Source organism: Suricata suricatta, chromosome 8, assembly GCF_006229205.1.
Source record: "Suricata suricatta isolate VVHF042 chromosome 8, meerkat_22Aug2017_6uvM2_HiC, whole genome shotgun sequence".
In the NCBI taxonomy this organism is placed as follows: domain Eukaryota; kingdom Metazoa; phylum Chordata; class Mammalia; order Carnivora; family Herpestidae; genus Suricata; species Suricata suricatta.
Genome location: NC_043707.1, coordinates 64,933,548 through 64,957,170, shown reverse-complemented (window position 1 = coordinate 64,957,170; position 23,623 = coordinate 64,933,548). Strand labels below are relative to the sequence as shown.

The following is a 23,623-nucleotide window of genomic DNA, read 5'->3' as shown; positions in this document are numbered from 1 at the left end:
GGCGCCGCTCTGAGCCCGCGGAGCGCGATCCGGCCCTCAACTGGCGATCTGCGGCGTCGCGGCCCCACCCCGGCGAGCGGATTCGCGCGGCCTCGGGGAACCCCCCGCGACATTTACATGCGGTGACCTCTCCAAGCCCTCCTCGGCCCGGGTTTTAGAGTTCGGTTCTCATATCTTCCCACGAAGCCAGTCTTGAAGTGTAGATTGGCCACTTCCACGCTGTACCCCTCTCGAGAGACAATCCGTCCGATTCCACTCCTCCCCCTTTCCCCCGCGTTATTTAATTACCCAGCAGATCGGCTTTGCTGTTTGCAGACACCTGGCCGGCTTTCAGGGCCAGGGCTTTGATGAGACAAAGATTCAGGTAACCACAAATAACCAAACCGCGGAACAGGCAAATCAATCACACCCACCTGGACAAATTGAAAGCAGTCGGGAGTGGAATTAGCACTTCAGTACTAGGTGGCTCAGTGGGGTGAAAAAATTGGAGGTCTTACACTATCAGAAATCAAGACCTAGTATAAAATTATAGAAATGGGAACTGACAACAAGAACAGACAAACTGACTAATAAAATAGTCTGGAAGCAGATTTACGTTAAATGGTCACAATTTAAGTCAAGTATGCTACTGTGATGCGCTGAGAAAAGATATGTCTTTTCAATAAATGATGCTGGGTCACTGAACACTCACATGGGTAGAAAGGAAGACTCTTGACCCCTACCTCATATCATTCCAAAAAAAAAAAAGTCAATTTCAGATGGATTTTAAATCTGAATGTGAAAGATAAAACATTAAATTCAAGGTTAAATAAAAAAACAACTTCATGACCATGAGGCATGGTAGGCAGACTTCTTAAACACATATAGTATTAACTATAAAGGAAAAACTCATCATTGTACAACATTAAAATTAAGAACTCCTGTTCCTCAAGACAGCATTAGTGAATAGTCAAACCACAAAGGGAGAAAAGATCATTGCAACCTACATATCCCACAAAGGACTTGTATACAGAATCTACAAAGAACACTTACAAATAAGAAAAAGAATGGCAGGATATCCAACTGAAAATAGAATTTTTGAATAGCATTTCTTAAAGGGGGGATAAACAAGCATTTCTCAAAAACAATACAATAAACATATGGAAAAGTTCTCAATTATTAATCATCCCAGAAATGAAAACTGAAGTTGCATTGTCTCATTTTACACCTCCCCCAAAGGGAAAATTAGAGAACTTCGTATAGCATTTTGCAGACCTGTTTGCGATTATCTACTAAAACTAAATTAGCGAGTAGCCAGTGACCCAGCAATTCTATCCCTAGGTATCCTGTCTACTGAACAGCGAGGTATACACATACTCACCAAAAGACATGCTCAAAAATGTGTATAGCATCTCTCTTAATAACACCTCAAAGGAACAACCCAACTGTCCATCGGTGGAAGAGAGATAAACTCCGTAGAATACTATACAGTAATAACAACCACCTCTATTGTCAACAAGATGCATGATTCTTACAAGTATGTTGAGTGAAAGAAGCTGAACACAAACAGGTACATGCTATATACTTCCACTTATTTGGGATTCCAAAAACAATCTAAACGTATCTGTGACATTAGAGGTAAAGATAATGGTTATCTTGAGGGGTGGAAAGGGATGGAAAGGGGGCTCCAGAAGCATGTAATAAACTATTTCTTGATCCAGGTGCTGGCTGTATCGATGTGTCTATTTTATAAAAATTAACTGTCCTTCATTTATAAAAACTAATTGGTTTGTGCACTGCTCTTCTTGTATGTTCTACTCCAATCAAAATGTTTTAAAAATTGTGCCGTGTTTTGTGTCACTTTCAGCCCCCTAAGAAAGAACTATATTGGCAAGTCTGTAGGATTCTAAGTGCAGCATCCTTAAGAATGAGTTTCTAGGGACACCTGGGTCGTTCAGCTGGTTAAGTAGCCAACTTCGGCTGAGATCATGATCTCAGGTTTCACGAGTTCAAGCCCTGCATTGGACTCTGTGCTGACAGCTCAGAGCCTGGAGCCTGCTTCAGAGTCTGTCTCCCCTGCCCCTCTGCCCCTCCTCTGCTCATGTTGTCTCTCAAAACTGAATACACGCGGGGTGCCTGGGTGGCTCAGTCTGTTAAGCCCTGACTTCGGCTCAGGTCAGATCTCACATTCATGGGTTTGAGCCCACGTCAGGCTCTGTGCTGACAGCTAGCTCAGAGCCTGGAGCCTGCTTCCGGTTCTGTGTCTCCTTCTCTCTCTGCCCCTCCCCCTCTCATGCTCTATCTCTCTCTGTATCAAAAATAAATAAAACATCAAAAAAAAGTTTAAAAAAAAACAAAACTGAATAAACGTTTAAAATTTTTTTTTAAAAAAACAAAGAATGAGTTCCTACATTTTCCTCACAGGTGTTTTTGTGGGAGGTGTTCATGCTTCCTCATGAGAGGCATACACTTTTTATTTTTGTTGAATTTTCCCAAAATGTTCAGCGCAGTGAAGGTCAAACAGACCAGCTGGTATATTTCTAAACTGAATGACTGGAAAGACATTGACTGACTTTCTGCTGCTCTGAAGTGTCACTGAAAACAGTGATCAAACTTATGTTGAATTTTCTTGATTTTCAAAATTTCCTGAGCACCTACTATATGTGATGTTTATACTTTGTGGAGTGTCATAGGGAGGTAGCAATAAAGAAAGACTACACAATTCACACCTAGAGAGTCTTGGGCAAGTCACGGCTCCCTTCAGTTTCTCCATTTCCTCGCGAAGTGAATGAAAGCATGTGAAGAGTCAAGGAAATGAAAAATGTGAAAGTGTCTGGCATATAGGAGTTATTGTTAATTATACTCTGATTCATGACATAGTCTATGTCTTCCCAAAACCCCTGTGAGATGGGAAGCAACTTTATTCCCATTTATATGGGAGGAAACAGACTCAGAAAGGTTAAGTAACCTCAACCATACATTCATCCAACAAATATTTGTTGCATGCCTACTATGTGCCAAGATCCATAGCTACTAGTGAGAGGTGGAGTCAGAATTTGAAACAGGTGATTTCACTTCAGGTTCAGTGGTGTTTCCACCACACAACTCCTTTCACACTTGTATCCTCAGTGCCAAGCTCACAGTAAGTGTGTAATACATTAATGGCTGGAACATAGTATTTTTAACATACAGTTGACCTTTGAGCAACAGGGGTTTGAACTGTGCAGGTCCACTTATAGGAGGATTCTTTTTGATAAATATAGTACAGTACTGTAAGTGTATTTTCTCTTCCTCATGATTTTCTTAATAAGGTTTTCTTTTCTCTAGCTTATTTTATTGTATATACAATACAGCGTATAATACATGTAACATACAAAATATATGTTAACTGACTATTTATGTAAGGTAAGGCTTCCTGTCAACCACAGGTTATTAGCAGTTAAGTTTTTGGAGAGTCAGAAATTATATGCAAGGGCACCTAGGTGGCTCAGTTGGCTGAGTGACCAACTCTTGATTTTGGCTCAGGTGGGATCTCACATTTTGTGAGAATGACCCCCATGTTCTATCAGAGCTGAGCCTACTTGGGATTCTCTCTCCTCTCTCTGCTCGTCCCCTGCTCATGCACATGCATGCTTTCTCACTCTCTCTCATTTAAGTAAATAAACTTAAAAAAATTTTTATGCAAATTTTCAATTGCACTGAGGTCGGTGCCCTTAAACCCTGCATTATTCAAGAGACACAATAATTTTTTGTTTAGGGAACATATAACAGCAGACAGTAAAATGTCCCCCTTGACTGTCTCCCATCTGCCCAGTCCTCCTCCCATCAGAGGTAACAATTGCTATTAATATCATGTATGCCTAGTGGAGTTTCTCTAAGTGTGTGTGTCACCCCCCCTCCTACACAGAGAGTGATATGCTATTCCACTAGTTCGACACTTTGCTGTCGTTATTTTCTTTTTTTTTAACTAACAGTATATCTTGGAGATTTCCCATATTAGTACATGATACTCCTTTGAAGAGATGTGCCATAATTTATTTAGTCATTGTCCTATTCATGTACATTTAGGTTGTTTCCAACCTTTTCTTAGTACAAACAATACTGCAATGAATAATCTTGGGTATATGTCATTGGTATGGGCAAGTGTATCTGTAAGATAAATTTCCAGAGGTAAAATTGCTGAGCCAAAGAGTATATGCTTTTGTAATTCTCATAAGTAATGCCAAATTGCCTCTTATTGGCATCATACCAATTTATGCCCCCCAGATATATAAGGAAATGCCTATTTTCCCCTATGCTGAGCCAAAGGTATGATTAAACTTTTGAATTTTTGTCAACCTGATAAATGTGAATTTTAGTGCAATTTTAATTTGCATTTCTCTTATAAGTGAGGCTGGTCATCTTTTCATGTTTAGTAGCCATTTATTTTTTCTTTTTGGAATTTGTACTCCCGCTTTTCAATCCATTTGTAGGTCCTTTTATGATCAGTGTTCTACCACTTCCTTCTGTATTAGCTCTCTGTGGTATGAGCTGCAAATTTTTTTCAGTGGTGATATGAAAGAAAAGAAGTGATATACCCAGAACACTATTATTTTAGGAAGCTCATTCTGGAAACCATGCAGAATGAAGGAGAGAAGTGAGAGCACGATACTGATTAGAAAGCTATGGCAATTGGGGCCTGGGTGGCTCAGCTGGTTAAGTTTCCGACTTCGGCTCAGGTCATGATCTCACAGTTCATGAGTTTGAACCCTGTATCAGGCTCTGTGCTGACAGCTCAGAGCCTGGAGCCTGGAGCCTGCTTTGGATTCTGTGTCTCTCTCTCTCTCTCTCTCTCTGCCCCTCCCCTGCTTGTACTCTCTCATTTTTAACGAATGTTAAAAAAAATTTAAAAAAAAATTTTTTTTAAAGAAAGCTATGGCACTGTCACATGACAAGGTTCTTAAAGAGGCTGGTAGCAGTGGGGATGGAAGGACCAAAATGAACAAAGTTATCACCAAGAAATAATTAGCAAGAGTTAATAATTAGCAGTGATAACAGGAACTACAATTGGGTTAGACGTAACTACTAGACAAATACTGTGCTTTAAGTCTTTACAAGCCTTCAGCCATGAGCTGGTATGATTATCACCCCATTTCACAAATGAGAAAAGTGAATTTCAGCAGCTAAGCAACCCACCCAAATTTGCACTAGATGTAGGTAGCAGCACCAAGGCTAACTCCAAGTCCATCTGACCCAGGCTGCCTGGCAGGTAGAGGAAATGATCAAAGGTCTGCAGTCCAAGTGCCTGAATAATGCTGACTTGATGACAGATGTAAAGGCCAGAACGCAGCTGCTTCTGCTAGAGAGTGACATGATCACTTTTAGGTACATTGAGCATTTTTCAAAGCTTCTCATGTACATGATTACTCTTCCCACAAAGGGAAGAGTAATCTCTTCAAAGAGGGTAGTAGTATCCCTATTTTACTGATGAGAAGACTGAGGCACCCTGAAATTAAATGACCAATCCCAGTTCAGATGTCCTATTCTCTTAGAAACCTTTCCAGAAACCCAGACAGGCCCTCCATTAATATGTGCCTTTTAGGGGCGCCTGGGTGGTTCAGTCGGTTGAGTGTCCGGCTTCAGCTCAGGTCATGATCTCACGGTTCATGGATTCGAACCCCGTGTCACACTCTGTGCTGACAGCTAGCTCAGAGCCTGGGGCCTGCTTTGGATTCTGTGTCTCCCTCTCTCTCTGTTTCTCCCCTGTTCACTCTCTGTCTCTCAAAAATAAATAAATGTAAAAAAAATTTTTTTTTAAACTATGTGCCTTATAACGCCCTCTCCTTGGAATTCATCACAGTTCATAGTCACGCATTCATTTTTGTTATTTCTGTTTAACATCTGTTGTTCTATAGACTCTAAGATCCATGTCTGGTTTTACTTTTGTTTTGTCCCTAGTTTGGGGCCTGGCACGTTATTGGTAGTTGGTACACAGTTACTGAATGAATGAATGAATTCCAGGACTCTAGACCCTTTGCCTTTTCATTTTGTACTAATAATAAAGCTCCCTCACAAGCTAAATGAATATAATGCCATTGATGTGAGCTGTGCTGTAAACAATTTTCGGATTCAGATTTCTTCAAGTGCACAGCTAGCTTCCACATTAATGTATAAACAGTAAAACCCTGGGCTAAACAGACTCCCAAAAAGACAACATAACCATAAGTGATGTGGAGCTGATGTCTTCTGGACAGTGCAAGAGCTTTGTCAGGGAGCACCCAACCCAGAGTGGCTCTCTCCCTGCCGCCATGTAATCTGTTGGCCCCCATCCCCTCTAGGGCATCACTAGTCGAGAGGCTGCTGGAGCAGACATTGGGTAAAATGTGTTTTAAGGAAAAATAACTCCTAAAATTCCAGCTTCACCCAACCTTAAATGGTAAAAACTAAGGAACAACAGCTGTTTAAGCTATAACCGATAAAGACCAAACAGAAAACCTGACCTTGAACAACTGCAGATTGAGAGACAGAATTCCCTGAGTTTATATATAATAAACCACCGACACACGGAGCTGGCATCTCTGACACGCACTCAAGCAGCAAGCACTGCAGTATTTTCAGAAGCCTCACCACCCAGGTTCCTGCTCCGTGAAGAGCTGGCCATGGACTCGGTGTCAGAAACCCCCAGTCTACCAAGCAGGGGAGTGAACTCAGCTCCCAAAAGGTCTGTGTGAGGACTGCCAATTCAGTCATATCTCCTACAGAAGTCATTGTAGGAGCACCATGGCTGCACAGACCCTCAAATGCTCACGGAATGAGGGAGGGAGTGAAAAGAGATGCATTTCTTGACAACAGAGGCTCACTTTCTATACAACGTACACCTTGACCTGACGGTCTACATCTAAACTACTGTTTCAGGGCCTCATCACCAAACTCTGGACACTTGTTCCATAGTTACTTTCTTAATTTAATAACCAGATCTGCATGAATTAGCTTCTTTGCTTATTTAACAATTGAAAGAGAATATATGAAAATATCGCTGGGTAGTTCTGGAAATCCAGATGATTTTAATTTCCTTTTTTACCCAGCTCTCCTTTACAGGTTTTCCATTTCTAGCAAACACATATTATTTTTATTACTAAAAATGTCACTTGCTGCACCTGGGTGACTCAGTCAGTTAAGCATCTGACTTCAGCTCGGGTCATGATCTCATAGTCCATGAGTTCAAGCCCCAAATGGGGCTCTGCATTGGTGGTGCAGAACATGCTTGGGATTCTCCCTCTCTCTCCCTCTCTTTCTCGCTGCCCCTTCCCCACTTATGCGTGTTCTCTCTCTCTCCCTGTCAAAATAAACAAACTTTAAAAAAAATAAGTAAATAAGTAAGTAAATAAAAATGTCATTTAGATAGGGTGCCTGGGTGGTTCAGTTGGTTAGCTTCCAACTCTTGGTTTCAGTTCAGGTCATGATCTCAGCTGACAGTACAGAGCCTGCCTGGGATTCTCTCTCTTTCCCTTTCTCTGCACCTTCCCTGCTCACTTGCTTTCTCTCAAAAGAAATAAACATTTTTTAAAAAGTCACTAAAAAACCAAATTCATTAGGCCCTACGTTATGGAAAGCATCACTCACCTGGGGAGATGGGGAGCTGAATATGCCATCAGCTAGCACAGCATAGACAGAAAGAGAGAGAAGGACTGGATGAGTCCAGGCCCCTGCCCTGTGGAACACAGAGCCGGGAGGGCTGAAAAGTACTGGTGACAGACTCTCGATGCTGGTGAAGTTACAGAGAAGGAGGAGTTTGGGAAAAGAAATGCTTCACTATGGAATGAAGAAAGAGGGAACACATGGACGTAAAACCTAGTGCAATGGCCACTTGGCTGCCATCTTGAATCATGAGGGGAAGGGGCTTAGTGTAGGTGCCTCGGTTGCCCCAGCTTGGGGTGGAAGGGAGCCCTGGGGCAGTGTCTAGTGCAGCAGAAAGAACTTGGGAAGCTGTAGGATGAAGGGAACTAAACAAGGGAGCCAGGCTGAAAGAAAAGCCTGACTTGCTTAGATGTACTAATTCAACCTTTGATAGCAAAGTTGGCCTCCCAGATAAGTGGGCTTCAGCCTAATAGAATGGTTTGTGGGTTGTTGGTAGGACTCACTTACCGTCTTAAAAAAAGAAAAGTCTTCCTAACAATGTTATCACTTAAAACTCCATGATTAGCTGCTCATTCCTTTGTGTTAGGCACCAACCTCTCTCTACAGTTCTCTGTTCCGTAAAACAATGTTAATCCTTAATGGATGACCTAACAGAACACTGCCTCTGAATGTGTCCTTTGCCCCGCAAACTCTCCTTCTGGGAATCTGTCCTACAGAAATCCACGCTCACCTGTACACACTCAGATAGTCACAGCAACACTGTTCACAGCTTAAATAAAAACGTGTTTATCTGTAGAGAGATGGACTACATTGCACTGTGCAGTGATAAGAATGAGGTAATTCTACAGGAACTGATACAGAAACTACCTGAAACATCATAAAGTGAAAAAGCAAGTTGCACCATTAATGTAAAAATAACAAACTTATATATTGGTGTGGGGTAATGTATCTATATGGACAAAATGTCTGAAAGAATTTTCTCCCATCAAACTGAGAGGTAGAATTGACAGGTGAGCAGGAGAGGACTTTGCTTTGTCCTTCATGTTCTTCCAAACTTTTTCAATTTCTTCCTTAAGCACTGACTGCTTTCATAATTAATGATAACTTACCATTCTAAGAGCTTTATGCATGTTAACTCATTGAATTCTGACAATGACGTTATGAGGTGGCACTATTCTTAGCCCTTTTTATGGATGAGGACATAGTTCCTGCCCCAGTCACACAGCGATATGTAAAGGCGCTGAGCTTTGAACCCAGGCCATCTGGCTCAGGCTTGTGCTCTGAATCACTAGGTTATAATATCTTACAAAGAGGATCTGAACAAACAAATAGCAAATGCTTTTAGAGTCAGACACATCTGCATTTGAATCCCAGGTTTTGTGGATTGGCTACAGGATTCTTGGCAAACGTCTTCTATGTCAGTTTCCTCATCTGTAAAATGGGGGTGATAGTCACAGACCTCATGATACTCCTGTGAGGACTGCACAAAATACAGTCGGTGCCTGGCACTTAGTGAGCACTTGATAAATAGAGACTATTTCCTCTATTGAGATTAAATTACCAGCCCTTTTGTGAATATTAATTTAATTGGCTGTTTTCTTGATTGGCTGTCTGGAAGCATCTGACGCTTGCAAGGTAAGCAGAGAAGGGGGTCTTGCAAATAAGGAGGAATTGGCTCAGGTGCAGAATGTGGAAAGTACTAAATTAACTCTTCATTTTTTGTACAGTTTTGCTGAAAGCCAGCACAGTTAAGAAAATGAAATGAATAATCCTTATAAGGGTTTTTAAGTCACTCAGGGGTAAAATATCATCCTCCCCATTTTTCGAATGAAGGTAGTGAGGTTCAGGGATTTGCCCAAGGGCAAATTAAATAACAGAACAACAGAATTGAACCAATTAAACAACAGAGCCAGGACTGACATGTAGATTTTCTCATTCTACAATCCCCGCTCTTTCCTGGGCCCCTACTGCTTGGGTGGGTGTGGGGATGTCATGGCTGGGAGGTGGTGACCACAGCCTCTCAGAAGGAAAGCACTATAGAAATGACAGTATGATAGTAGTCACGCCTCTGGGGGGAATGTTTCATCAGTTCACAGGCTGCCACGGCTGATTGGGGACAATGGCCTCCTCCCCCCCTCAGAACTAAAGTTGATTTACTGGTAAGCATGACAGACCCCCTTCCTATGGGGTCTACACAGCTCAGGGTCAGATTACACTATCCCTTTCTCTCCATTGTTTAAGGTGCTTAGCAAAAACTGTAGTCATCATTCTACAAAACAGGACACAAACCATCCTGGAGGACATTGGTGACCTCAGCGGCAGGTGGCTGCTGAGAGATGGTGGGAAGGTCCATGGTGGAGGCTTGCTCATGGCTCCCAGCTTAGCAACCTCTTGCCTCTGCCTGATCCTTCCTCATTTTTGACTCAAGAGTACAGAGTCAAGAGCCAAGGAAGGACGCTCTGTTTATGAGGCTTCAATGGTGCCACCCACTCTTGGGGCTCAGTCAATCCTGGCCAGGTAGGGGTTATGACCATTCCCCAGAGGGAAGACACGGTAACCAGAAATGGATTGGAAAGATGCAGAATTCTCAGCCTTTTTTCCAACAAGACATGAATGTTGTAGAACTCACTCGCAGGTGAGCGCCAGGGGTAAGCAATCCCTGGGCCTGATCCTACAACTTTCTCTTTCACTCAGGACACCTTTGCAGGCCCAAATGTGGATAATCATTAAAGCTGGGATTTCTTACCCTATTTTCTTTACTTGTGTCTATGCTTGAAAAATACCATAATGAACAGTTAAAATTTAAATTTAAAAAGTCATGTGGAATGCAAGTGCCTAAAAGTGATATTAAGATAGAGACAGTCTTGTGTCTGCCAGTTGACTCTTTAAATACATTATTTACAAGCTGCAGGACTGCATTATCAGCAATGAATACCCAAGTACAAGGGCAGCTGGGATAGCAAGCTGGAGAGATCAGCAATTTGGTCCTTTCCTCTCTGGTTCATTCTTCACATGAACCCCTCTCCCTTCCCAACACACACACACACACACACACACACATGCTCAGTTGGTGTGGGGCATTCCTCGTGGGTGGTGGCCTCCTTTGAACAGCGTACTAAGATTACCGAAAGATAAGGACACAGTCAAGCACGCCTAGAATTGGAAAAGGTGTCTGCCATGAGGGGCAGAGAACCCAAGGTTCTATGGGAGGCAACGCAGCCTGAATTCAAATTTATAGCTATGTTCACCAGTCCTGACTAAGAGCTTTACACATCTTGGTCAATACCTTCAACAACTTAGGTGAAGGTTAAGCCCATTATATAGATAAAAAAACAGAGGCTGAGTAACCAGCCTAGTTCACATAGCAAAGATGTGGAGGCCCCTCAACTGGACTTCCTGACTCCAATGTCCACATCTCCTCCCAGTGTGAACCCCTATTTCTCATAGTGAGTGGGGGAGTTTGGGTTGAACTGCTTGAGAATGGCATGAAATAGCAAAGTGACTCTTAAAAGAAGGAAGCCATCTGGGTTAACTCAGTGCCTAGCACTTGGTAGGCATTCGGTAGTTATTTGTGAACTGGACTTTTGAACAGCCCTTCAGGCACAGGGTGGGGGTGAGGGGAGTTTCCAGTGGGTTGGGGCTCACAGTCTGCCTCCTCATCCACTTGCATTTCCCTGATGGCAGGAAACCACACCGAAGGGTCACAGGTGTGAACTGTGAAGTCCCAGGGCCATCCCCACCCCCTACTTGGTCCTCAGAGCTCTTCCTACCCCACAGGGGTCTGGGGGCAGTAGCCTCCCTGGGGCGCTTGTCAGAAATACTGAATCTCTGCTTGGTGTCCGATTTCTGTTCCACCCCAGACCAGCTGACTCAAAACCTACATTTCACTAGCCTCCCAGGTGCTTGTGTGTAAAGGCCCTGCCCTGGCTCAGCAACCTTCCTACAGGGGAATGAGCCAGTCAGCCTCCTCGTCATCCCCAGGCAGCCTGAGGTAAAGTCCTTTTTCCTGTTGTCGACTTAGGGGGGCTAAGCTGCTGCCCTATTCTCTCCCACCCAAAGGACCCATATAAATGAGAGCAGGAGGCAGACTTCTTGGTTGTCAGTATTTCCAGGAAGTTCAAATGCCTGTGTGCTCCCCATGTGACCTCATCTGTCTGTGTCTTGGGACTTCTGAATTTGGAAGGCATCAGAACTCTGCACAGCGTGACCAGGCAGTGACAAATGCACCACACGGAAGGAAATAAATGAATAATCCTTGCAGATTCTGAAGTGAGTCACATTGGCCTTTCTTAAACATGATGATTCGACTTGCGGTTTCTGTTTCTTAACTGAGAGTATGTTATTAATGAACACCTAGAGAGTGTCCCCCAAAATACTAAGTACCGGGAACAGCAGATAAGGTAGCCCTTGACCTTGAAGCATCTATACAGTAATAATACTGTTACCACCTCTGGCAATAAAGTGAAAACAGAGGACAGGTAAGACGCCTCTGTGAACATGGACTGCAGTGATTCTGGTCACTACTGGAGACAGAAACCACTCAACAGTACCTCCAGGGACCCTTGCTCCCTGTTCTCTTCCTCCCCAGTCCCTTGCTCTGGGTTCTCCATGCAGCTTGCAGCCAACAGTGATCCATAGCGACTGGCACCTACACCTGGCTCTCTGCTTTTCCTGTCTAATCTGCACAGCAGCACCTAGAGGTAGATATTATGACCATTTTACAGAAGAAGAAATTGAGGATCAGGGAAGTTAAGTTGCCCAAGGTCACATGTCTAGAAAGCATCAGAGGACTGGAATATAGACCTGACAGGGATTCCATAGCCCACGTGCCTCTTTCCACACCTGGCTGCTTCAACCTCACCTGCCTCCCGGTGGACTTTCAGGTGAGGAATGTACACCGAGTTGGGTAGTGGTGTTGTCATACTGGTTGGTGGCTGTCGCCTCCACTTATGTATCTATCTGCCACCAGCTCCAGGACCCAGAGATGCCCTGCTTGAATCATCACCGGGTGAAAAGAGGAAACCCTCTAGTCCTTGGAAGGTTATCTAAGCCTATAAAATTTTGAAGATGGTGTTAAACTCCTCCTTAGAATGGCCTTTTAGCTTTTTATTGGCTCTGTTTGGAAACAGATAAGGTGTTGTAATAAAGTCCCTCTGTGTTTTGAAACCCAGTGACAAGTTCCGTCCTTTTTTTCTTGGGACCCTCCAGGATGGTAGCCAGACAACAAGGAAGAGGGAGAGAGGCAGAGGAGTGGATCTGACTTTCAACCATCCCCCTACTTACAGAGAGACAGTTCAGAGGAGAGACGATGCAAACCCACATCCACAAATGATTCAGCGACTAGTGTTCTGGACACACTCTCCAGTCTTCCCCACCAGGACAGAAGTTGATATGGTCCAGTTCTGTCACATAGGAAAGAAAGGGGAAGCCTTGCTTGCCATCCAAAGTAAGCCCTGCAGGCACGGCTTCTCTCCACCCTCTTCAGGGCCCTCTTACTGGTCCATCTCTCCCTGCTTCCTTCCCATGGTGTCTTCCAAACCTTTCCTCTATCCATTCTTCTCAGAATCCCTCCTTCTTCACTCTGATATCAATGTTCTCCAGTTTGCCTGATGCTAAGAATCACCTGGGAAACTTGAACATGCAGATTTCCAGGCTCCTCTCCTAGAGGTCTGGGTTGGAGAGATCCAGACAGAGACCTGGAGAACTCGTGTTTGACAAGACTCCATGTGTCCTTACGATCACACACGTTTGGGAAACCCTGGACTGTACTCTCCCTGTTGTCAGACACTCCCCTGAAACCGGCCTGGAGCTGGCCAGTCCTCAAAGCCACCTACTGCTGTCCAGGGCTCCAGTGTCAAAGCACACTGACCTCCCAACTCCAGGGACCTGCACCTGCGCTCCATCACACCTACCAGGTACCATCTGCCATACTACCTCTCTTCTTTCATTCACCCACGGCTCTGCAGTTTCTCCACCAAAAGTGCTCTCTGTGAGGCTGATAACAGCCACAGTGCATGACCCAGCAGACACGATTGGGACATTACATTATTGACCTTTCTGTTACATTTGATGTTGGTGACCACTTCCTCCTTCGTGAACCTTTCCGCTCCCTTGACGTCCAAGCCATCATTTCCCCCTGGTTCTCCTACCTCTCCAACCCTCTCCAGTCCATCTTCCTTGTGGGTCCTCTTTCTTCAACACCCTGAAAGTGCAGGTCCTGAACTCAGCTCACTCTCTGGTTATCACACACTCCACAGTTTCACTGCAACCTGCTTTTTGAGCGACCATTTCACATCCCAGTGGTCTGCTAACTGTTGATTATGGTGCAGACGGTTCAAAACGAGCACATCCCAATCCTAACTCACCCCAAAGCCAGTCCTCCTTCTCTTTTCTTCCATATGCCAGGCTGCTTGCCAGAACTGGAACCGTGGGAGCTGTCCTGCGTCCCCGTCTCTCTTCATCACCACCCCACACAAATGCACACACACAGTTAACTACACACTAAGTCTTGGGGACTTCATGCCTCAACGGTCCTCAAATCCATGCCCTCCTCTCCTTCCCCAACTGCCACTCCAGTAGAGGTCCTCCTGTTCTGTCACCTGGACTCTGTCACTTTAGCCTCCTGACTGGTCTCCTGCCCTTCCTTCCTGTCCTTCTCTAACCAGTCTTGCACCCAGCCGCCTGAGCGATACTTCTAAAATGCGGGTGTGATCCCATCTCTTTACCACTTAAAGCCCCTCAAGAGCTTCTTACCGCCCACGAGTTAAAGCCCAAACTCGTCCGGAGGGCTCCCCTGAACCCCTCACTTGTACCACGCCTCCCCATCACTGCTCAGTTTCCCCCTCCTTCATCCAACCACCTCCCTTCCCACCACCACCCCCGGCCTGAGCATCACATTCCCCACAACGTCTTCGCTGGCTCTACACAGCTGGGCTAGTGCCCCTCAAACATGTTCCTCTAACACCCTACAATTACCAGATTACCTGGGAAAATTCAGCTATTAACTAGGGAGAAAGTTTGAGGGTTGTTTTACAGGTTTACAGTGTCTCTCCACCCCTAGTTGTTACCACAGTGACCAATGGCTGGCTCTTCCTTGCACCTATGATTGTGTCTGAAGTCAATTCTCCCCTCCTTCTGCCTTTCAGAGTACAACAGGAGGACCACCCAGGGATCGGCCCACCTCTATCTCTATTCCTCAAAGGGAGTGGCCTCTCCTGGCTATTGGCAAAGCTACCAGAAACTTGGCTTTGAACCATTCATGTCTAACAGGTGGTCCGGATGTTCTGGCAGAGTCTGGGTTTAAAGAGAGGGAGAAATGGAATCATAAAGCACCATGTTTTCAGAGCACCCTGAACCCTCAGGGCCAGTCACTGGTGAAGGAATACCACATTGTGGAGTCCAGGTGGGAGAGAGAACACTAACCACATGCCTGCCTCCTCAGGAATTCTGGGATGTCAGAGCAGGCCTTTAGGGAGGTTATTTCCAAGCCAACCTGCTGGATCTCTGGGATGGATGGTGAGAAGCGAAGACTGCCTGTAGAATCCCCAGGGCTACAGGGTGTATACTACCATAGCGAAGGGAAACACTGCCCTCAGCCTCTGCAGTGAAGTAGTCACACCCTATAGGAGATGGGGTAAATATCTGCCTGGGCCCAGACTGCACCAGAATGTCACAAAGATTATTGTTGAATTGGACTCTTTGGAGCCCTTCAAATGTCCTCTGACCCAGCCCTAGTACTAATGGATCACAAACTTTTTCAAAGAGGGGCTGGAAAAGCTGATAGTGCCAGGCTATCTTTTGTAACCTATTAATAGCTGGCCATGCTATGGGAAAGGAAGTGGAGACAGGAGCATAAAGTTCAGAATAGGCAGCAGAAACAGCATCACCAATCCAGACCATTAAAGCAGAGAATGGAAAATCAGGCCGCCATGCACAGCTGTGCAGGTTGTTCACTGCAAAAGGTTGCTCAGCTGAAGGAGCAAATGGAGGCTGAAATCTAGCCTGTGTACCCATTTCCCAAGCTCTTTGTCCTGGTGCAGAACTACATTTTCTGGAAAGAAGAGGTGCTTGTTTCTAAATTGCAAAAAGGTACCATTTGGGATTGTTGTGACTTTGAGGGAGAAGACATTGGCAGCAGCAATGAGAAAAGCTTATATGAATGCAAGAGAAAGCCAGGATCTGGCAGAAGATGGCAAGGGCTTTGAGAGGCTCAGGAATCCTAATGGGTGGAAGCTCAGAATGTCAGCCTATCAATATGTTGCCCAGACACATGATTATGCCCCACTCCTCCCTAGCACCCCTTTACCATCATCCTGCTCCCTCCTAGCCCACCTTCAGCCATCTAAAGTCTCCCTGGCCAGAGAAAATAAGGCTAGTCTATCCATGACTGTGGGTCCTAGTCACCTAAACCCTACTGAATCATTCCTGAATAGGGTGCAGGATCCCTGGTAAAGAGAGGCCGTCCCCCCAAACCTGCCCTGTGACGACCACCAGTCTTGGCTGTTACCAGAGACCTCAGCTGGAGAGCTAGGCCACCAGCCTGTGGCTGAATGCCAAGTGAGAAAGGGCTGTTGAGTTTCCCCCTTTGTTCCTTTTCTATTTATAGCCTTACCTTAATAGCATCCACTCCTGGTGACAGCTCACAGGTTCTAACCTGCCAGGAGCACTTCTAGAAAGATTATAGCCTTGTTCAGAAAGCTAACAGCACACAACAGAAAGGAACCTGCAGATGGCCTCCTGCCTTTTTTGCTTGGGACCAAAGATAGACAGGCAGGACCCTCTAAGGCACAGATGTCCAGGGGAGGCGAGTGGGGGGTAACTATCATTTCTGAACCCCTATTTTGTGTTGTCAGCAGCTGATCGTATTTAACTCTCCAAAAACCCTGTAAAATAAGTATCATTATTTCCATTTTACAGATGAAGAAACAAAACCTCAGAGAGAATAAATACCCTTGGCCAGCTGGTAAGCAGTAGGCCTCTGATTTGAATTTTCTGGTCTTTCTGGCTCAGACACGTGTTTTTTTTCTTAACCCATAGTATGTCACCTGCAAGGTATCTCCCTTGGGGAGAGAAAACTCAAAATAGTGAAAAGGAACAGAAAAAGCTTACAGGGTTTTGGTTCAGCAACTGAAGCCAATCTCCCTACTATCTTCTCCCTTCCCTCTCACCCTGCCAGGGCATCCTCAGGGGAAAATTACACTCCTTGCTTCCCCCACCCACCCTAAGGATTTTTATTCAGGTGAAATAATTGCATTAAAGCTGCACCTTGTGGTGGGGAGGAAGGGTGAGTAGAAAAACTCATGAGCTGATTGAATATGAGCCAGCAAGGAAGAAACTTCTTTCCCTCCAGCCAGCTTCTCGACCCACTACGCAACCAAAGCATCACCTCTCAGGGAATAACTGCCCAGACCCACAGCTTAGTTAATAATAAGCAGGAAGGGGCTGTAAACGATAACAACAACGTTTACCTAGTGCTTTTTATGTAACAGCCAAGCACCATTCCAGGGATGGGATATTACACAGAGACGCACTTAATACACACGCGCGCGCACACACACACACACACACACACACACAAAGTACAAATGGGGAAACAGATCCAGAAAGGTGACAGAACATGTCCAAAGTTTCTCAGCTCTCAGGAAAGGGACTTGGAATCAATCTCACACAGCCTGGCTCCTAGATGCTCTCCTGCCTCTCAAAGGTCATCTCTCCTCACTGTCCCCTTTGCCCCTGCAAAGGTAGAGTTGGGCTGGGACCCAGGGCTCAGTCACACCCTAGGGGTTTAGCACGCTCAAGACTCCAGGAGGGTGCTAACTGCACTTCAGTCAGTTCAGATTTCAGATCCCAGAGAATTCTTAAATACCTCTTATTTGTCTGACATCTGTCCTTTGCTGGGCTTATCAAAGGCTAACTAGAACTTCCATTAGATTCTTCCCATTTCACTTCAGCAGACAGATACGAACAGAAGCCAGAAAGACGGTGGCAACTCGAACCTCACACACCCAGCAGGGCTTGGCAACAGCTCTAAGCACTCCCCACAAGGCCAAAAAATATTTTGATAATCTTTCCTCTACAGGATTCTCCTGTGGAGAACACATGGACACAGTCAGGAGTGATCTTTCAGCAGATTCCGCAGGAAGAAACACTCCATCAGTGGAGGGCACTGACTCTCAGGACTTTGGGGAAGGGAAGCAGGTTTGGAGGCAGGGGCTGCCCAGACATCTGTGGGTCCCCGAGCCCCCAGTGTGGAGCAGGGATGGCGGGTTGCAGTGGATGTGTTCAAAAGCGTAGCCTTCAAGTCAAACCTGGGCTTAAGGACTGGCCCTGCTGCTTGAGGCTGTGTGACCTCCAGCAAACTGCTTCACTCTCTCTGGACCTCAGGTTCTGCACCAGAAAATGGGGATAATAGAGGAGCACTTGCCTCTTGGACTTGACCTGGAGAATTAGACACAATACCATTAGCAAAGCATTGAGCACAGGGCCTGGCACATGCGTGCACTGAGTCAGCACCACACACCCAACTGTCACCGTGAGCCCCTTCACTTTCCTTGAACACAAGCTCATGGGGTGTGTTCTCTGCTGCCACCGGTCTCCTTTATTGAGCCTCCTTTAGGAGACCTGAGGCCCCACGTCTGATCCAAAATGTGCCTTTGTGAGGAGAGGGAGAACCCTGAAACACCATGCCGCGTGGCCACAAGTTCCTTCTGCTGGCGAGGAAGTTCCAGGGCCCAGGCCGGCACACAGCCAACTCCCCACACGTGTCAGGTCAGCTGAGCAACAAGAAAGCCCCACAGACTCCTAGCATGGGACATTCCTTCCCAAAGGCATAGAATTTTGAAAAAGATAAAACAAAATTAACACACATTTATAAAAAGATGGATAATAAAAAGCCACTGGGACAAAAAAGACTTGATGCAGACCGAATGGCACGGGTAGAGTGTAGGCTGGGGTAGGACCTCAGGGGCGGTCAGACAGGGTGCCTCCCCCCACCTCCCCGCAACCCTCTTGCCCACTTTCTGGCCCCACCCCCAGCGCCTCTTTTGGAAGACAGATTTGCATCTCTGGTATCTACAGGCCCCACAGGATGCAGAGGATGGCCCTGGGGCCCAACTGGCTCCTAGTGACTCACGGCCAGGTGGCAGATCCCTGAGACCTGCCTGATACCCACTTTCTCCTCTGAGGGCACCGGAGTCACCTGCAGGGGCAGGGTGGGACCCGGTCCAGAGAAGGGGGCTGGGGGAAAATACGGAAGAGCCAGGCCACGGGCAAACCTGTGGTTTGTGATGGCGTGGAGTGGACACACGGCTTATCCACAGAAGAAACCTAACGATCCTGTAAAGATACTGACCCATCCCACCTGAACTTTAGGAGAGTCTTATTCTCATATTGGAAGGTCTTGGGGCCAGCACACAGATCCTGTACACCTCCTGCCCCCCTCCCCAACTTGTGTATATCCAACCACTGCCACAGATCCCTCCTGAAGCTGCATGCCCACTGATACTTCCTTTAAACGATCCAAGAATCCTGTTTGGTGTTATGGGGGGGAAATGTGTGTCTAGGTGTAGGGGTGTGTGTGTGGGGGTGGGTATTCATGTAGGGAGGGAGAACATTGACAAGATATCCAAGCACATGGGGCCAGAGAGCAGTCTTAAAAACAACCACAGCCCGACTGTCTCCTCTCTATGACCCCAACTTATCCGCGCAGGCCAGGGTCAGAGGAGGTCAGTAAGCTGACCTAGTTCCCACACCGGGCACCTGGCTTTGAGCAGGGGAAGTGGCTGCTGTGGCAAGTAGGGCCTGCAGTAAGTCTGTGGAGTCCAGGGCTCAGGCCCACATGCTGTATGGGGGGTCAGCCGTGTGCCCTGTCCCTGATTTGACTGTGCCACGCCAGTCCCAGAGGCTCCCTCTAAGGCAGGCATGAAGCCAGAATACTTCATTAAGACTGGATGACAGGTAACAGCCCCGGCCCTCTGAAAACCTCACACCGGCCAGTGGCACTGAGCCCACAAGCTCTCCCCGGAGCTCTGGGCATCGGATTTCAGTGCACTTCCACTTCAGCTACTCCCATAGGAAGGAGAGGGCGTGCTCCCACCCCGTTTTTAATTTCAGGAATACAGCAATCACCCTTACTCGTGATTTCATTATAATCAGAGTGGTAATTACTCATACTCTTCAGAGACGGCAAACCTGATCCTGGTCAAGCCCCAAACTGTGACTCTGGAAGTAGACAAACAAGCCCAGGAGACCAGCAAAGGGATCCCATTCTCTGTGATAATGGATGAGCCCGCAGGTATAGACAAGTAGACACACTTAACCAAAGCCACACAGCTGGTGAGAAGGCAGAGCCAGATTTTAATTGGGCGCCATGGCCATGGAGCACTCAGCCACTGTGCTGCACTCTGTCTCTGCCCCAAATGCCCTGTGGGGAGCCGGGACCCCATCTGGGTGTGATAGGAAGTCACTGTGTTTCTAGGCAGGAGAGTGACATGATCCACTACACTTTTTTTGGCAATATTTATTTATTGAGAGAGAGAAGGCATAAGGCGGGGATGGGCAGAGAGAGAGGGTGAGAGAGAATCCCAAGCAGTCTCCACTATCAACGGGGAGCCTGATGCGGGACTTCATCTCACGGAACTGTGAGATCATGACCTGAGCCAAAATCAAGAGTCAGAAGCTTAACTGACCGAGCCACCCAGGTGCCTCTATTACACTTTTAAGTGACTAATCTGCTCAGAGTGGGGAGAAAAGATTGCAGAAGATCAAGTCAGAGACTGCATCATTAATCCAGGCAATAACATTATAATGACTCTGACTGGCATACCAGCAAATCCTTGTTTTTATTTTATTTTTTTCCTTGCCTATTAGACACTTTGCTTTTATTTTTTGTGGTTTATCTTCAAAGACTTTGGCAGCTAAAACTATACATCTTTTCTTTCCTTAAAAAAAAACCCCACAAAAAACCCCTCCAAAACTCAATAGACACACCCCAAAAAATAATTTAGGATAGGAAAGCCAGGTTTTGCCAGTCTTACCTAATTCCATTATAAGGCATTTTTTCCAGAGTCTTTAGATTGTTATCAAATGAAGCCAATCATCTTCCTAAGCTGGGAAGTTGATTCTTGCTCTGCCCAGGGTTGTTTCCACAGCTAGGAAAAGGGGGCAGAGTCTTAACTCCAGTGGGAACTTGGGGTGTGGGTTCATGTGTGGAAGAGAAGTTCATGGGCTATACAACATTTAAGCATCTGATCTTGAGCATCTGGGGAATGGATATTAGGACTGCAGGGATACATCATGACTCCCCAGACCAATTTACCCTTAACACTGACTTTGGACGTGGTGTCTGTGTGTTCCGGAGCTCCCGTAAAAGAAAAAATAAAGGCAAACTGATAGACCTCCCAGGGAAAGATGCAGAATTGTTATTTCTTACAACCCTCCAAACTCCTGTAAACAAGTGCCTAAGGTACTAATGTAAAATGCACCTTCTAAGGGCGCCTGGGTGGCTTAGTCAGTTAAGTCTCTGACTTCGGCTCAGGTCATGATCACATGGTTCCTGAGTTTGAGCCCCACATCAGGCTCTATGCTGCTAGCTCAGAGCCTGGAGCCTGCTTAGGATTCTGTGTCTTCCTCTCTCTCCCTCTGTCCCTCCTAGGCTCATGCTCCTGTGCTCTCTCTCTCTCTCTCTCTCTCTCTCTCTTGCTTTCTTTCTCTCTCAAAAATGAATAAACATTAAAATTTTTTTTTTAAATGTGACTTCTAACTGCCTGTAGCCTTTTGGTCCTCATTAAATTCTTGTTGTTTCCTCAGATCTTCTCCTCCCAGAGATGATGGGGTTGAGGGAAGCAAGGGGGCCCACCTAGCATTTCCCTTCTGGTCCCGCTACCTTCTGACACCCAGACTGTGGTGGCCTGTTCTGGGGTGCAGGTTCAAGGCAAGGTTCCCTGCCCTGACACACCTCCCTGGACGTCAAGTTGTCTAACTTCCATGTGGCTCCCTTGCCTCATCACTAAAATCAGGATAACTATTGTTAACTATTGTCCACTCCATAGTGCGCTTGTGAGTATTTCTGTAAGTAAAACAGAACAATTATCATCATTGGTGATGACATCATGTGATCATTACTGAAAGTGAAAGCGTAGGAGAGGAGGTGGTCAAACCCAAAGCACACACTCAGAGCTACGATGAATAAGGACCCAGAATGGCCCAGAAACAAAGACCCTGGAGGCTGGGCGAATTCGTTACTGGATTCTCCTAAGCTCCAGGCGCTGCCGGAGAAGCCACTTCATAGGCTGGATTCACAGCATTCCACGGCTCAGGCCCAGTAGCAGGCCTGTGGCTTCCTACCTGGCTGGTCCCCGCCCCTTGAGGCTGGCTTGGGTCAGATGCAGCTATTCCTGTGGCGGAACGCAGAGCAAAGGCCTTCTGGGTTTGGTGTGAGGAAGTTCCCGGAGCTCAGCTACATTCCAAGGCTGGTTCTGCTGAAAGGGAAGTGACCTCGTCACAGGCTGGTCTGACCTGGGTCTGTGGCCTCTCCTGGAACTGCCTTCCGGGCTTTCGAGCTAACACTACCCATCCCACCCAGATGCTTCCCTGCCCGTTGTCAGAACAGCTGATAATTCTAAATAACAGTGACTCAGAGAACAGCGGTTCCCTTTTTTGCCAGAGCAGTCTTCTGTAAATCAAGCCTCTCTCCTAGGTGGAGAAAGGTCTTTACTTTTCAACAGAAAGAGCAGGAGGCAAGCAAAGTGTTGTGATTAGCACAGATGTGCAGTCACATTATCTCCATTTCGAGGTGCCTCCACCCCTGACAAAGTGGTGTGACCTTGGACATGTTATTTAACCTCTCTGTGCCACAAGCTCCCCACCTGCAAAATGGGGATAATAATAGCACTTACTTACAGGGTTGTGATGAGGGTTGAGTTTAGAGCTATGCCTGGCTCACAGTAGGTGCTTCTTCTATCAATGTTGCTACATAAGTGTCCATTCATGGAGAACTGGTTATGTAAAATCTATATGACAGAATACTACACAGCCACTAAAGTCTCTGTTACAAAAGAATTGCAATATGGAAACATATTCATAATCTAGTATTAGGAGAAACAGTAGACTAACAAACTACAGGGAAATCATTGTTGAAAAAAATAAAATAAATCTAAATACATTGAAAAATGTACTAAAATGCACCAAAGGAGTGTTTTTCTATTTTCCAAAATTTCTGTGTTCTCTGTGTTACTTTAGTAATAAAAAAATATGAAAACAATAAGATTTATTCAGTAATACAATATGGGAACAATTAAGTGTAGTAGATGTGCATAATACAGATTAAATGATCCTACTTTAAAAGGATAATGATGCTGATGATGAGCGTCACCTGGGTGGTTCAGTCGGTTAAGGCTCCAACACTTGATTTCAGCTCAGGTCATGATCTTTTGGTTCATGGGTTCAAGCCCAGTGCAGAACCTACTTGGGATTCTCTCTCTCGGCCTCTCTCTCTGCTGCTGGCACGTGCCCCTCCCCTGCTGGCACACTCTCTCTCAAAATAAAGAAATAAACTTAAAAAAATGATAATGAAGATGATAATGATGATTATACCGGTTTTAACAGTACCTAGCCTAGATCACTCAGAGCTGAGGCTGAGAAGTAACCACTACCACGTGCGTTAATGGTTAGCAAAATGTTATCATCAAAAAGAAAAAATACTACTACATGCTTATAAGGCCATGACATACTATTGTGCTTCTGAGAATAATCGAAAGCCAATCATACCAACACAGCCAGATTTAAAGCTCACCTAGGCAATAGGTGACCCACATATGTAAAATAAACAAAAAGCAAATGCCCATGTGTAAAAGCACTGAGTTGAGGGTGGTTGGCAAGGTGGTGAGTAAAAGGGGTGTCATGCAAGTTGCATGCACAGACAGGATGGGGCGGGGTGGGGGAGCGTTCCTCCAGCCATTGAGTCAGAGGTTTCAAGAAGGAAATGGAACTTTAGGCTACTAAAATAAAGGAAGGAGATAAGCATCTCCTT

At 45.8% G+C, this 23,623-nt stretch overlaps 1 protein-coding gene across 1 annotated transcript in view; it reads right to left on the bottom strand.

The window, feature by feature from the left end:
- The window catches only part of BCAR3 (BCAR3 adaptor protein, NSP family member), a 136,698-nt gene extending 114,641 nt beyond the window's left edge, over positions 1-22,057 (bottom strand). The window contains exon 1 of the mRNA XM_029947613.1: positions 21,940-22,057. The gene's annotated coding sequence lies outside the window, so the exon portion shown is untranslated. The remainder of the gene's footprint in view (positions 1-21,939) is intronic.
- Positions 22,058-23,623: the final 1,566 nt, after the last annotated feature.